Source organism: Arachis ipaensis, chromosome B06 (genome assembly GCF_000816755.2).
Source record: "Arachis ipaensis cultivar K30076 chromosome B06, Araip1.1, whole genome shotgun sequence".
Classification (NCBI taxonomy): Eukaryota; Viridiplantae; Streptophyta; class Magnoliopsida; order Fabales; family Fabaceae; genus Arachis; species Arachis ipaensis.
The window spans coordinates 27,911,641-27,922,875 of record NC_029790.2 but is presented as its reverse complement, the minus strand read 5'-3'; the positions used below and the strand labels follow the sequence as shown (position 1 = coordinate 27,922,875).

The following is an 11,235-nucleotide window of genomic DNA, read 5'->3' as shown; positions in this document are numbered from 1 at the left end:
TTCTTCTGGAGTTGAACGCCAAGTTGTAACGTGTTTTTGGCGTTCAACTATGGTTCGTGACGTGTTTCTGGCGTTTAACTCTAGACTGCAGCGTAGAACTGGCGTTCAACGCCCTTTTGCGTCATCTAAACTCGGTCAAAGTATGGACTATTATATATTGCTGGAAAGCCCTGGATGTCTACTTTCTAACGCAATTAGAAGCGCGCCATTTTGAGTTCTGTAGCTCCAGAAAATCCACTTTGAGTGCAGGGAGGTCAGAATCCAACAGCATCAGCAATCCTTCTTCAACCTCTGAATCTGATTTTTACTCAAGTCCCTCAATTTCAGCCAGAAAATACCTGAAATCACAGAAATATACACAAACTCATAGTAAAGTCCAAAAATGTGAATTTAACATAAAAAATAATAAAAACATCCCTAAAAGTAACTAGATCCTACTAAAAACATACTAAAAACAATGCCAAAAAGCGTATAAATTATCCGCTCATCAGGTAGCAGCCAACTGCTCCTGGATCGGGACTCCGAAGCCCAAATCGCTTCAGCAACATCCCTAAATTCACCCAGGTAAACAAATTTTACCCCCACCCAAAACCCTCTCCCTTCGTTCACCCTTTTACCGCAACTGATTTTCAAACCCATCCAAGGCCGCGCTAGGGTACCAGGAGCATTGGGGCAATTTCTCCTCTGCCTCCATCGGATGCCGCCCCGCTGTCAACCACGTGTGAAAAATAGTCGACTACCGGGGACCGTTCCAGAACGTCGCGACGCTCTCATCCCCTCGTAGCTTCCCCAATCTCGGCCGCGGCGATGTCGTTCCACCCAGGCGCAAGAAACAAGTAGGTTCTCCTACTCACGGAGGGCGCGCCACTGCTGGTGCATGTCGGTGTTGGCAGCGCCGTTGAAGCCACCCGACTCTGCTCCGCCGAACGCTGTATGAGGTTCACTGCTCCAGTCTCGAAACCTCCTTGCACATAACCTATTGGTAAGTATTTAGATGTTGCCTCCGATATCAGCTGCAGCTTTATTGTTTTAAAAAGGAATTTGGATGATTTTTTTATTATTATTATAGATTGGAGGGTATGAACATTTGAAACTAATTGGTACTGTCTTGGATTTTCATCAATTTATTTTTGTGAAGAAAAGGAATTTCTATCGCGTTAACCTTGACTAGATTCCTAGTTGATTGGTTCTCCCTTCGATTTTCATCAATTAGTGTGTTTCTTTGTTGAATTGATTTCATTTCATTAGCATTAGGACTTTTTCATTGGTGTAATAAGCTGATGACGTGTGAGGTTTTGTTAAATGAATGAGGGAGCTCCTTTATAAATGCTAAGTTAGTTTAAATTGATCTCTGAAGAACAATAGCGTATCTTAATTTATCAAGTGTATATGGCGAATGATATGTTATGAATATTTTACAACTCTGTTCAGTGAATTTGTTCCTCGGGCATACGGCAACCAGTATTGGCGTGATGAACATTTGAAACTGATTGTTGTTTTTGTAATTAGAATATGGACTTCTTTCTTTATTTGCTGTGATTTTTTTGATAGATTTACTTGTGCTAAATTCTTGGATGTTGTTGAATTGCTGTATTTAGAGAGTGGATGTTGCTGAAACTAGAGAGCGACTGTTGCTGTTATTAGGAGTTGGATTTTGCTGAATTGCATGTGATTAGAGATTGAATGTTGCTGTTTTTTAATAGTGGTATGGAATTTCGATGGTAAAAATATATTAAATTTAGACTAATTTTGGTCGAATTTAAGTTTGATCCTAATCATAGTCCGAGATTCAATTTATTTGAAGCTCTGAAATCGATTCTCCTTCGCTTCTTTTATCCTACTACTTGTTAAATGATTTTTTCTATATGCCAAATTGTCCTGATAGCTTTCCAACCTTTTACAATCCTGAACCCATATCTTGTGCACACTCTTTAACTTAATAATCTCTTTAAGATATTTTTTCTTCATGTTGAACATATGATCTAATTTTAGAAGTGATTCAAAATGAACATCTTTTTATTTGGTTGTTGCATTCTTAGAAGATGTTGGCTTATTTTTCCATGTTGGGTCAAAAAAAGCTTTCATTGACAGAGAATTTGTAACACTTAGGTTGCTTATATGCTGAAATATTCCCACCACATTACAAGTGAAAACATGGACCAGTTTATTTGATATATATTTCTTCTGATTTATCAACCTAAGATCCTTACTATATAATGAAAGAAAGAAAGAAAGGAGGGAGGCACTGCTGCGTTTGAGAGACTTGGGTAATAGAACCTAATAATGAGAAAGGTGGGAATATTTGCGTATAAAAAAGGAGCTGATAGATGTTGCTTCTAATTTGGGTCTCATATGGTATTAATTGATTGGGGTTTTGTATAACAGCATCAACAATGTTTAATTGAGTGCTCTTTTGATGTTGCTTCCGATTTTGTATGCAGTTTCCATTAAAGCATTTAGGCCTATTTCTTGTGAACACACACTAGGATTGTGTTGCAGAAAGGCCAATCAAGATGGGAAAAAAGGTACAACGATATTTACCGTTATCGACGTGTCATTCCACATGATCATATTTGTGACTTACAGCTACTATTGCCGTTGACAGAAATTGTTAGAGTCGCGATGCTCGCCCAGCTACACTCATGACATGATGAGCACACTAACTAAAAACAACTCCATTGAAAAGCTTGGGGAGATTGATGAATCGGATTCGAATTCTTGAGGCTTATTCCAAATTGATCGGTGAAGCAGGCCATCATGGTTGTTAATTGTTCCTGTTGCTGAAATTGTGAAGTTGCTGGTGGCTTTATCCAAAATTTTAAGTGGATGTTCCTTCTGATATGCATTAGGATGTTTCTTTTGATTGGTACTTGGATGGCTTTCGATATGTTTTCTGAGTTATCACGTGCAATGCATTTGCGGGTGCGTGTACTTCACTGAGGAGTGAATTACTTTTGTTTTCTTAGATATTACTCAGCAGGTTTCATGTGTTAAGAATTTGCAATTTTCAAGCAATTAGTTCTCAAATTGTGGATATCTCTAGTTTATTAAGTAATGCATTGCCTTATTATACTATCTAGTCTACTCTGATCGGTGTATATACCCCATTTATTTATGACTACATATAAGTGGAACTTCTTTCCATTAAGTAGTTTTGTGTTAACTAAATGGAAGTTTATTTATTTTTTATCCTTGTTTTCTATTGCTGAAATTGTAAAGTTGCTGGTACTTTAAGCATTGCACGACCTTCTATCGTAACCAGTCTACTTGGCAGGTTCGTTTGTCTTGGCATCGGTGACTTTATCCAAGTTTTTAAGTGGATGGTGCTTCTGATAGGCATATGGATGTTTCTTTTCATTGCGAATTGGATGGTTTGGGATATGGTTTCTTTGTTTCATGCGTTAAGCATTCGCGAATGCTTGTACTTCATTTAAAAGTCAATGCCTTTTGTTTTTTTAGATATTCTTCAGCAGGTTTCATGGCATATGTAATCCATTTTTTTTACAACAAATAAGTGACACTTCGTGATCTTAAAACCATAACAGTCTCAAAATCTATAATAATCAATAATTAGATAATGCCTCAATTCTAATCTAGACACAACCCAACTTTCCTTCTCCTTGTCCAGCACGACATACATCCTTGCTCTGCATCTCGTGGCTGTAATTCTATTTTCTCGAGTTGCTGTGTTCACCCGAGACTCTCGATAACCTTCTCGCGTGCATTGAATAGATTGATTAACCGGTATATTTGATTCCTTCTGCATCTTGTCAAAATTTGTGTTCCTGATTTTAGTACCGAACCCAACTATCTTTGCATAGTTTGCATAAAATTTCTGTGCCAGAGGCAACGAACCAAAACTCATTCCTATGACTGGGATTTCCTCTTCACTGACCCCACTATGATCCGACAACTGTAACGTCAATACACAAAACCAAATACGAATTAAAACTACCACTAACATAGTAAATATAACGCAATAACAAACAATAAGGAATAATTCAAACCTCCTGTCTCGAGTCCAACTCATCCTTTCTAGTTACAATGACGTCGGTAATTTCGTCGACCTTCAATTAAAGACACCGGAAAAAACTTTTATCACCTTAAGATCCTTACTATATAATGAATGACTCCAATAAAAAATATCAAAAAATATTGTAAACACATATGAGAGTCAAGCATACTTTAATAATAGCAATTCTTAGGATTAGAACATGCTGGGTAAGTATTTAATAGCAATTCTTAGCATACTTTAATAACGTCTCAACTAAATATATCATTTACCAGAATTTTCCAAATAAATAAACTTTTTGAACTTAAAAAACATCTAATTAGCATGAATAAGAAACATTCACAAAACACTTTCAAACCTCATGTCTAAAGTCCAACTCATCCTTTCTAGTCACAATGACGTCGGTAATTTTGTTGACCTCCAATTAAAGACACAGGAAAAACTTTTATTAATTTAAGATCCTTACTATATAATGAATGACTCCAATAAAAAACATCAAAAAATATTGCAAACATATATGGGAGTCAAGCATACTTTAATAATAGCAATTCTTAGGATTAGAACATGCTGGGTAAGTATTTAATAGCAATTCTTAGCATACTTTAATAATATCTCAACTAAATTTATCACTGTACCAGAATTTTCCAAATGAATAAACTTTTTGAACTTAAAAAATATCTAATTAGCATGAATAAGAAACATTCACATAAGACATTGTCATAAAATTTTCTACAATACAAGACCAGCTTATGCAACATGCCTTAAACCCCTCTTGCTCTTGAATAACTACTTCACCCATACTCAATTCTTCATCGCCTTGGGTTGAATTGATCAATGTGCTAATCAATCCGCCTTCCGGGGTTGAAAACTCCATGGACGATGCTCTCATCCGGAAGCCTTGCACCGCGACCTTCTCTTCTTTGTGAAGAAAACACTTGGCGTGATGGTCTTTTGGGAGTTCCGATTATCGATTTGGGAAGACAACTTGAACCACGATCACGAATGTCACTGTCAATGGCAGCATGCACCAGGGAGAAGGAACGAGGGAGATTCAAAGTGAATGATTTGATGGAGAGAGTGGTAGCAATCGATGAGCTAAAGATGGAAAGGTTGCACCGCAATCGGGAACAACATGCACGACGGTCAAACGCAACACCGCTAATGGCGGGACAGATCGAGGAGTACCGAGAAGGGAGTGCCGCTTGGATGGTTGGTTGGAGGAGGTTGGCACCGTTGATGTTAGGAAGAGAGAACCATGCACCGTAGCTTGACAAGAGGGAGAAAGGGTGAAGAATCTGAAGCCTAGACTACACTTGAGAAGGGAGCGCCGCTTGGATGGCCGGATGGAGGAGGTTGGTGTCATTGATGTTAGGAAGAGAGAACCATGCACCGTAGCCACCAACAGGGAGAAAGTGTGAAGAATCAGGAGCCTTGACTTCACTTGAGAAGGGAGCGCCACTTGGATGGTTGGATGGAGGAAGTTGGCGCCGTTGATGTTAGGAAGAGAGAACCCTGCACCGTAGCCGCCAAGAGGGAGATAGGGCGAAGAATCGGGCTTGACTTCACTTCCGTGATCCCAGGAGCAGTTTTTGGAACGTATCATTTAAATACTTATTTTGAGTTAAAAGCAATTAATAACAAATATTCAAAATTAAAAATAAATAAAACTAATTATTATAATTATAATTAATTGAGTTATTCAATTTTTTGTTGGTTAGGAGTTGGTTCCATATACTTTTCCTTAGTAAATTTAAGTGTTTTGAGTTTTTGTGATGAGCACAATAAATAATTTATAAACACAATTTCATATGGGGTTTAATAATAATTAAATTTTTACTTTACCACAAATATTTTTAAAATTTATTTGGGTAACCCTAGATTTTCTATCTTCAGTTAGTGACTTGCATACTCTACTCTCTTTTTCTTTCCTTTTCACAGAACCTACGTCTACTCCTCTCTTTTTCATTGTTACCGTTCTCAGCCTCTCTCAGCACTGTTCTTAGGTTCATTCTCAGTATCTCTCTTATTGTCGTTTGTCCTCAGCATCAGAGTACCGTCGTTCTCTCTGCCATCATCGTGCACTACATCATTCCGTCGCCGTTCAGTGTCGTCGTTCTCACTACTCAGTGCCATCATCCTCAACAGACAGCAGTGGCATGGTTCTCAAAGAGCTAGCATCATCGTCAGTGCCGGGGTGCTCCGTTTCCCCCTTCATCGCTATACTTCCATAGTTCCAATGGAGCCTCAGCCTTAGGTATGAATTTGTTTCATTTAGCTCATTTTTTTATCCTTTTATGTTCTGTTGTATGAATCTATTTCGTTGAAGTCATTCAATCAATTTTTTGTTTCTACTTATTTTTTGTTAAGGTTTTTTGTATGAATTTATTTCATTCAATTAATGGTTTTGTTCCGTTTATTTGGTTGTTTAAAATTTTGAGTTCTGTTTATGATAGTTAAAAAATTTTGGTATTTGTTTTTATGATTCTGATTTCAATTCTGGGTTTATGTTTCTGTTCATGATGTTCTATTTTTTATTTGCTATTGCTGTTTGATTTCTGTTCATGATTTCAATTTCTGGGTTTATGTTTCTATTCAAATTTGGTATTTATTTTTATGATTCTGATTTTAATTTCTGGGTTTATGCTTCTGTTTATAATGTTCTATTTTTTGTTTGTTATTACTGTTTGATTTCTGTTGGTAATTTCAATTTCTGGGTTTATGTTTTTGTTTAATTTTGGTATTTGTTTTTATGATTCTGATTTCAATTTTTGGATTTATGTCTCTGTTCATGATGTTCTATTCTTTATTTGTTATTGCTGTTTGATTTCTGTTGACGGTTTTAATTTCCGAGTTTATATTTCTATTCAATTTTGGTATTTGTTTTTATGAATCTTTGTTCTATTTTTTATTTGTTGTTTGATTTTTTAGTGTGTTTGTAAATTTAAAAATTAATATTGTGATTCTATTTGAAAATTCAATAGTCATCGGTTAGTTTTGATTATTTGATTATAAATTCTAACTAATTTGTGTTATTTTGTTGGTTAATAATTAATTTAAGTTACCATAAATTACAGGTAAAAAACAATAGTCAAAGACACATAATGGATAAAGACATATCATTTTAACTTTATTCTATCATATGGAGAAGACATAGCATCAGAATGATTGATGACCACTTTCTTTCAACAAATTGTATTTTTTTAAATCATGTATTGCTGGTTGCTTGTGGCATGGTGTGCTTACATTCGTATATATATGAGAGGGAAGGCAATATATATGACAATATCCAAATTAATTTCATTATTGTGTTTGGGATTCACAAGTGACAAATATTTATTTGGTTGAAATTTGGTTATGACTAGGGGTGGCAAGCGGGAAAGTCTGCCCCACTGATGAGCGGATATTTTATACGCTTTTTGGGGTTAATTTCATATAGTTTTTAGTATGTTTTAGTTTATTTTCATTATTTTCTAGGAAAAATTCATATTTCTAGACTTTACTATGAGTTTGTGTATTTTTCTGTAATTTCAAGTATTTTCTAGCTAAAATTGAGGGAGCTGAGCAAAAATCTGATTCAGGCTGAAAAAGGACTGCTGATGCTGTTGGATCCTGACCTCTCTGCACTCGGAATGGAATTTTTGGAGCTACAAGAGTCCAATTGATGAGCTTCCAATTGCGTTGGAAAGTAGACATTCAGGGCTTTCCAGAAATATATAATAGTCCATACTTTGCTCAAGGATAGACGACGTAAAGTGGCGTTCAACGCCAGTTCCATGTTGCAGTCTGGCGTCCAGCGCCAGAAACACGTTACAAATTGGAGTTCAACGCCAGAAACAGGTTACAGCCTGGCGTTGAATGCCCAAAACAGCCCAGGCACGTGAGAAGCTTTAGTCTCAGCCCCAGCACACACCAAGTGGGCCCCAGAAGTGGATTTCTGCACTATCTATCATAGTTTACTCATTTTCTGTAAACCTAGGTTACTAGTTTAGTATTTAAACAACTTTTAGAGATTTATTTTGTATCTCATGACATTGTGATGAACGTGATGAACGTGACAATCATCATCATTCCCCCACGAACGCGTGCCTGACAACCACTTCCGTTCCACCGTAGAATGAATGAATATCTCTTAGATCTCTTAATCAGAATCTTCGTGGTATAAGCTAGATTGATGGCAGTATTCAAGAGAATCCGGAAAGTCTAAACCTTGTCTGTGGTATTCCGAGTAGGATTCAGGGATTGGATGATTGTGACAAGCTTCAAACTCGCGAGTGCTGGGCGTAGTGACAGACGCAAAAGGATAGTAAATCCTATACCGATACGATTGAGAACCTGCAGATGATTAGCCGTGCGGTGACAGTGCACCTAGACCCTTTTCACTGAAAGGAAGGATGGTAGCCATTGACAACGGTGATCCACCAACACACAGCTTGCCATGGGAGGACGTGCGTGCGTGAACAAGAAGACAGAAGAAAGCAGAGTTTCAGAAGACAAAGCATCTCCAAAACTCCAACATATTCTCCATCATTGCATAATAAGTATTTATATTTATGCCCTTTTATTCCTTGAAATCAAATTTGATAAGCGAATTGTTTTATTGTTTTCCTGACTAAGAGTTATAAGGTAACCATAGATTGCTTCAAGCTAACAATCTCCGTGGGATCGACCCTTACTCACGTAAGGTATTACTTGGACGACCCAGTGCACTTGCTGGTTAGTTATGCGAATTTGTGAAGAATTGTGACTTCCAATTTCGTGCACCAAGTTTTTGGCGCCGTTGCCGGGGATTGTTTGAGTTTGAACAACTGACGGTGAATCCTGTTGCTTAGATTAGTTTGTCTTTTGGGTCAGAGTCTTTTATATTCCATTCAAAAAAAAATTTAAAAATAAAAATAATATTTTTTCTTAGTTATTAAAAATATTTTTCAAAACAAGTGTTACATTTACTGCCCATTTGGCTAGAGCGTTGGTCTGTGTTCTTGGTAAATTGGATACCTTCTTTTTAAAATTCTTTTTCAAAAATAATTTTTACATTAAATCTTGTGCCAAACTTTAAGTTTGGTGTTTTCTTGTTGATTTTTCTTTGATTTTCGAAAAATCTTATTTTGGTTTTCTAAAAATTTTAAGTTTGGTGTTCTTTCTTCATGTTCTTGTGTTCTTGTGAATCTTCAAAGTGTTCTTGAGTTTTCCTTGTGTCTTGATCTTAAAATTTTTAAGTTTGGTGTTCCTTGGTGTTTTTCCTCCAAAATTTTCGAAAACAAAGAGCATTAGATCTAAAAATTTTAAATCTTGTGCTATCTTATTATTTTTCTCTCTCCTCTTTAAATTCAAAAATATCTTTTCTCTCTATTTTAAAGCAAATTTTCAAAATTTACCTTTAAAATTCAGATTTTTATTTCAAAATTTAAAACCTTTTTCAAAAATCATCATATCATTTTCAAAACTTCCTAACCACTTTCTCTCTCTTCATTTTTTTCGAAAATCTTCACCCATTTTTTATTTATTTTAGTTTAATTTATTTTTTTCGAAATAAATAAATAAATAAATAAATAAATAAATAAATAAATAAATAAATAAATAAATAAATAAATAAATAAATAAATAAATAAATAAATAAATAAATAAATAAATAAAAAAAATTCCTGAATCAATACTTTCCTCCAAAACGGATGACACAGCTAAGGCTGGACATCCAAGGCTTTAAACAAGGAGATAATGAATCTCTTTATGGTGCCTGGGAGAGATACAGAGAAATGCTACGAAAATGCCCCTCTGAAATATTTTCAGAGTGGGTTCAGTTAGACATCTTCTATTATGGGCTTACAGAAAGAGCTCAGATCTCTCTAGATTACTCAGCTGGTGGATCCATCCACATGAGAAAGACAATTGAAGAAGCTCAAGAGCTCATTGATACAGTTGCCAGAAATCAGCATCTATACCTAAGCAGTGACCCTTCCATGAAAGAAGAGGCTAAAACAGTAACTGTTGAACTCAGTCCTGTAGAACAAGCTGCTGAATTCAATCAGCAATTGGACTTTCTAACACAACAGTTAGCCGAATTCAAAGATAGACTACAAGAGACAAGGATGGCTAATATAAATATGGAAGAACAATTGAAGCAAACAAAACAGCAGCTGTCAAAACAAATAACAGAAGAATGCCAAGCAGTTCAATTAAGAAGTGGGAAAATATTAAATACCCCACCTCAAGGCAGCAGGAAGCCAAGAAATGAGAAAACCACCCAAAATCCATCTGAGGACAGTAAGAGCCCAGGAAAAAATAATTCTAGCGTTAAAACGCCAGAAATTGGGTGAAAAGCTGGCACTAAAACGCCCATACCATGCTCAGGACTGGCGTTCAACGCCAGAAACAAGCAAGGAATTGGCGTTGAACGCCCAAAGGAAGCACAGTTCTGGCGTTCAGACGCCAGGGACAAATGAAGAGTTGGCGTCTAACGTCACTCCAGCTTCTAACTCTGGCACTCAATTGCCAGAGAGGGATCAGACACACGCAAGTGCTGATGACAACCCATCCAAAAAGGCTTCTTCAACCATCACTGTAGGAAATAAATCTACAGCAACCAAGGTTGAGGAATATAAAGCCAAGATACCTTATCCTCAAAAACTCCGCCAAGAGGAGCAGGATAAGCAATTTGCTCGCTTTGCAGATTATCTCAGGACTCTTGAAATAAAGATTCCGTTTGCAGAAGCACTTGAGCAAATACCTTCTTACGCCAAGTTCATGAAAGAGATCTTGAGTCATAAGAAGGATTGGAGAGAAACTGAAAGAGTTCTCCTCACTGAAGAATGCAGTGCAGTCATTCTGAAAAGCTTTCCTGAAAAGCTTAAAGATCCCAGAAGCTTTCTGATACCATGCACATTAGAGGGAAATTGCACCAGGACAGCTTTATGCGATCTTGGGGCAAGCATCAACCTAATACCTGCATCCACCATCAGAAAGCTTGGTTTAACTGAAGAAGTTAAACCAACCCGGATATGTCTCCAACTTGCTGATGGCTCCATTAAATACCCATCAGGCGTGATTGAGGACATGATTGTCAAGGTTGGGCCATTCGCCTTTCCCACTGACTTTGTTGTGCTGGAAATGGAGGAGCACAAGAGTGCTACTCTCATTCTAGGAAGACCTTTCTTAGCAACTGGACGAACACTCATTGATGTCCAAATGGGGGAAGTAACCCTGAGAGTCAATGAGGATGAGTTTAA

At 36.7% G+C, this 11,235-nt stretch overlaps 1 long non-coding RNA gene across 1 annotated transcript; it reads left to right on the top strand.

Annotated features, from left to right (window-relative positions):
* LOC110263265 lies at positions 535 to 3,100 on the top strand. The gene is made up of 2 exons (XR_002348605.1): positions 535 to 982; positions 2,442 to 3,100. It is a non-coding gene; the product is annotated as an uncharacterized LOC110263265 (long non-coding RNA).